The sequence below is a fragment of the Pseudophryne corroboree genome, chromosome 7 (genome assembly GCF_028390025.1).
Source record: "Pseudophryne corroboree isolate aPseCor3 chromosome 7, aPseCor3.hap2, whole genome shotgun sequence".
NCBI classification, from domain to species: Eukaryota; Metazoa; Chordata; class Amphibia; order Anura; family Myobatrachidae; genus Pseudophryne; species Pseudophryne corroboree.
Genome location: NC_086450.1, coordinates 465,572,097 through 465,578,096, shown reverse-complemented (window position 1 = coordinate 465,578,096; position 6,000 = coordinate 465,572,097).

The following is a 6,000-nucleotide window of genomic DNA, read 5'->3' as shown; positions in this document are numbered from 1 at the left end:
CCACCTTAATTAAGTTAAGAAATCTTAGAGATAAATATGAAAAGAAAGGAACCATTAGTGCCAAAGAGGCCAAATTTATTATCATAGAAGACCCAACTATACCTGTGATCTACGTACTACCAAAAGTACATAAGAGCCTTACTGATCCCCCGGGTAGGCCAATTATATCGGGAGTTCAATCTCTGACATCAAATCTGTCTAAGTTCATTGATTATATCCTGCAACCCTTGGTATCCAGGAATAGATCACACTTGAAGGATACAAAGGATTTCCTTAAACTGTTGGAATCTGTACAGTGGAAGGAAGGTGACATCCTAGTGACAGCTGATGTCAGTTCCCTCTACACCGTTATCGATCATGATGACGGTGTGGAGGCGGTCACTTATTTTCTGGATCAGTCCAACCATACAAAGGATCTAAAGGAGCTGATTGTAGAGGGAATTAAGTTTATCCTCAATAATAATTTCTTTTTATTTCAGGATCAATTTTACATCCAGAAAACGGGCACGGCTATGGGCACCAGATTCGCTCCTAGCTATGCCAACCTGTTCCTTGGTTTATGGGAACTAAACACGGTTTGGTCAAATAATAGCTATGGAGCGAATCTGGTGTCCTATGCCAGGTATATTGATGATATTTTCTTTTTATGGAGAGGTGGAGTCGAAACACTTAACTCTTTCTGTACTTTGTTGAACACGAATGATAAGAATATTGTCTTATCATTTGAAAAGAGTGGGGAATCCATCAATTTCCTTGATATTACTGTCTATATTAAAGAGGGCCAGTTACACACCATGACCTACTCCAAACCCACTGATTCGAGGTCATATATAGCAGCCAGTAGTTGTCACCACAACAACTGGCTGGATTCTATCCCCATCAGTCAACTAAAAAGAGTCAGGAGGAATTGTACGGAGGATAATATTTTTGAAGCACAGGCAAAAGAAATTAATGAAAAATTTAGGGCATGCGGCTACAATAAGGGCACTATTGAAAAAGCCCATTCCGAAGTAAGAAACACCACACGTAAGGATCTCCTGAAAGATAATATTATAAAGACCACTACAGACAATAAATATGAATGGGCTTTCATCACCCAGTTTAACCAAAGTCATCAAGAAATCGAGAAGATTTTCAAAAGACATTGGGGTCTGCTAAAGAAGGATCCGGTGATTGGACCCCTTGTCCCCAATAGACCCATCCATATCTACCGCAGGGCTCCCAATTTAAAAAATAAATTGGTCTCCAGTGCTATGCCCTCGACGAAATCCCAGTCTAGAATTGTGTCCCAGGGGTTTTACAGATGCGGTAATTGTATGGGCTGTAGACATATTAAAAGTGAAGGAAAAAGCAAAATTGAAAATATCCATATAAATGAGAAAAAAGTGAATATTACAGATTTTATCACTTGTGACAGTAAAAATGTCATTTACGCTATTAAATGCAGCTGTAATTTATTTTATATTGGGCGGACCTCTAGACCCTTGAAGGTTCGCCTGGGGGAGCACATTAGAAACATTAAAAAAGGCCTTCTAACCCATTCTTTGTCTGCTCATTTTAAAACCAAACATAATTGTTTGGTCACAGAAATATCAGGCTTTTATGGAATTAGACAGGTCAAAGGAAACGGAAGGAATAAAGACCTCAATACATTTCTAGCTAAGTCGGAAATGAAATGTATTTTTATGTATGACACCTTAAGTCCAGGTGGTCTGAACTGCGATTTTGAGCTTAAATGGTTCCTTGACTGATGTGCTAAATTAATATGCGACTTTGAGCTTTATCTATTAATGCAACATTTTCATAAAAGTGTTACCCCAGATCTGTTTAGAAAGTCTGTAGTTTCTATTTTTTCCACTAATTCCTGTTTCTCTTTGTTTTACGTTTATATTAGTTACTCATAATATGTATGAAAAGAAACAAAAAACACGGCTGGTTTCCATGGTGACCGTTTCAGAGTGCTTTCTAACCTATGAAATGGCCGCGCCGGTTCCCCTTCTAAACTACAAACCCCAGAATCCCTGAAAACGGAAACAGAAGACGGCGATACGTCACTTCCGCCGTCTGTCTCTCCAAACGGAACAAACCTTCAGGGATTATTTTCTGGGGAAGTTTCACCAGCAGCGGTGCAACACAATATCCGGTGGAAACACCATATATGGTCATGTAGTAGTTCACTATGGAAACTACATTACCCAGAATTCCAAGCTCTGTTTTTTAATGGAGAAGAAAATATGTTTTAAAGTGTTTTTCCTGCTGTACTTTTTCACCATGCATGATATTAGTGTTTATGTATATGTTATTATGAATTTGTGTGATGAATAATCATGTTTTTAAACAAAATTAATTTTCATTGTAATTAATGATGTCATTTCCGGCTACTCATTCATTGGATGTTCATAGCATAAATATGCTTACTCCTCACAGTGCAGATAGTTCATGATTAAGGTCCATTCGAGACCGAAACGCGTCGGACGACTGTACTGTGAGTAGTTTTTCTGGAAAAAGGGAATAATCACGCCGATTATTATCTCAAATTTTGCCTTTGGAATTTTTATTGTACTTTTAAATTTTTACTTTTTTATTTTTTCTGTCACCATGTGTGGTGATTTCTTTGTATGAATTTGGACTATGTCTGGAATAAAAAACCTGTTTTAGAAAGAAGGATTTTTTTCATGACTCTGGTCTGGCATTTGGGAGAAAGAGTTCCTTTTCCTCTTGTGGATCCACCAAAGGGATACCAGTGAATCTATTTAAAGAAACCTTTATAGGAGTCATTCATCGTTTACTGAGTGAGTTGGGGTACGCACCTGAGGATTTTTGTTGATATAAAGAAACCGTTATATGAATGTTCTGGCTTTGCTCTGTGTAAGTGAGGGTACGCATTGAAATTGCCTCAGACGCTACCCCTACGTGTTTACAGTACCCCATGTGGTGTGAGATTCAGGCACGCTTAATTACGTGAACCTAACCTGAGGGGATTGGAGAAAAAAACTAGCAATAAAGATACCTTTATGGGAACCCACTTACTTGTTTCTGTGTGAGTGGGGTACGCCCTTAAAAACTTTCATTGTGTGGAATTCTCGATTCTAGCTGTTGTAAACGGTGCTACACATTTCTTTTCTCTCTTATTTCTCTCCATTTTGACATGAACTGGGAGCCATTTATAACGAGAAGATTCACCTGAACGAAAGGACTCATAGGCCTGCATAACCTGGAGAAGACATCGTATACCCATTTGACAAGGGATGTGTTAAGTTTCATTACCTTTTTCTTTTTTTACGCGCCCTGGACACAGATAAATACCAACACTTGCTTCTTCTATATATCGTTTTGGTAAAATCGGTGATTTTTACATAGGTATTTTGTCAGTGGACGGGCTGCTGTGCGCCAAACTTGTAGACCCTCCCTATTTTCTCTTTTTTTTCTATCCACTTGTACTGAGCAGATGGGAGAACTAGGGATTTTTTTTTTACTTGGAAAGTTTGCAATATGGTGATGTTACATTTTGTCCCCTATGTTCTCCCAGATGATGCCTATTTCATATGTGGGAGGAAGGCATACAAGTGGCTTGCCCCGAGCTCAGAGGGATTGTGTTATATTGGGAGAGTACTACCGGAGGTCATGACCATAACCCATGATAAGATGAAAGACGTTCACTGCAGTGCTCAGGCTCCTTATACTCATACTCACTATAAACACATCATCAAGAGACACCTCATAGATAGAGCAGAGCACGCAGCCTCTGATTTGAACCACAAATCCACCGGGATTCAGTTCCTTCTCGCATTAGACATCACCCATACTGCCAGAGGAACTATAAATTATAGGTATATCCATGTGCTAGCAAACTTGATTGATAATATCACTGAGATGTATGATGACACCTTCAGGTAGCCTACAAGAAGGAACTGATCCAGCACAGGAAGGTCCTTAACTACATCACAGCCATGACAGCTGGGTACTGTGTTACTCTGGCTACTCAATATGGTGTGAAGTGTTGTACATATATCACGAACAGCACTGACGACCCAACGGAGATCATCGATCAGAAGATGGATGAGATCTTGCAGTTGAAGTGGGAGTTCAGGTGGAAGCACAACCTTACCTTAGCCACTGTGAGTAATGAACTGACCGGCTGGGTCTCATGGTTGAATCCACGCAAATGGTTCTCAGGTTTAGAAGAGTGGGCTCAAAATGTCATTATTAGTTTGGGGAAGTTTCTCCTTTGTATCCTGGGATTCATCATAATTATTGGTTTGATATTTAGGTGTGTTCTAATTCTAACACGGCGCAAGTGCAGTACAAATTTGATGAGTCTAAGGAGCAAGGGCGCTGTTACAGCAGCAGACTTAATTTATGATCCATCAATAGAGACAGCATTATGATAAGGATTGCAAATGAATTTCATGGCCTGTTTCTTTCACCCGTTTTTCTTTGTCTCCCACTCTGCACAGATACATCCAACTGGAAAATGACGCTAGCCCTACCCAAAAATGTTTATGTGAATGTATTATATATGTGTCTTATCTTCATCTCTGCAATCTCCAGTTAATAAGCACACATAGTCGACAGGTGATATCCACATATACTAGCACTCACATATGTTCCCCCTCCATGTATCATCAACTAAATGAGCTCCACATTTGTTGGGACAAGAAGCCGAAAAGAGCTTGGTAGTGTTTGTTGGCCCGTTTACAGAACCTTGATACGGGATGAGAAGGATTTAATGTATACTTCGCAATACCTCGAAGCTTATTTATAACATATATGGCACGATGATACATTGCCCTTAGACAAGGATTCATACATACATGCTTTTACTATCCCACTAGGTCATACATTTCCCACCTACAACTCTCCCCTGATCATCCAAGCTTCTGTATATATTGTATAGATATGTTTCTGTTTATTGATTAGTTAGTGGCAGTTATTGGTGACTGCCAAAGGGTGGACTGTCAAAGTAAAAAAATATTGCAGTACACACATCACGTACAAACTACACACAGATAACCTCCGTGCACATCCTTGCTCTGCCGTGCATGTGCATATTCGCAATTTGTGTATGGTCGCTCCTGCGGTCCTGCATATTAGTACGTGGTATGAGTATTTATGGTAGAGTTTGTGAACGCATGGAAAAGCCATCAAAACACATTACATATTTAATCCAAATAGTGTACAATGTGCACATAGTCTCCCTGCATCACAACAGCAAGTTACAACAGTTTAAATGGTATCAGAACAAAGGGATTCACATTTACAGGATAGGAGAGGACAGAACAAGGTTATAAGGTGGTGTTTGGTATCCAGCTGTAGGGTAAATTGAGGGAAATAGTCCGGTGTTGGTTTGCAGAAGTTTGCACGCTCCTGCGAATAGTTATGTGCAGGAGCAGAATATAAATATAAACTGTATTTACTGTACATTTTGTATGCGGCGGGAACCCAGAGGAGACCACCCACAAGTGCATCTTCAACAGACATCGCCCACCTATTCAAACCAACCAATGACCTCTCCTGTACTGTAAATGACCATCCCTGTGTCCAATGGACAAAGAGATTGCAGTGTCCATTGTGTTAAGTTTTGGAAGATTGTATAAAAGAGCCAGCTGCATGCCTGGTCAGACACAGACTCTGAAGGTCATCTGCCTGATGACCGAGGACCAGACTGGGAAGCGCAGGCGACAAAACCAAACACGTATGTACCATTGACTGTAGCCATTATTCTATTGTATTGTATTGTATTGTTTATATTGTAACCCCCTGCTAATAAATAACCGTTGGTGGGTTAGACCCCAACTTAGTTTTGAAATATAATCTGGTGTTGTGTCCCATTTCCTTGCTAAAGGTTTAAAGTGTATTTACAGCCACTCGGGCTGCTGCGTTGTGTTAACAGCGTGTAGGCCTGTGTACGCAAATTGTGTAGTCGCTACACCCTTTCGGTGTACGTACGCAGAGTGCGGACAGTGAATGAAAGGTTTGTGTACAATATAAGGGTAAAAG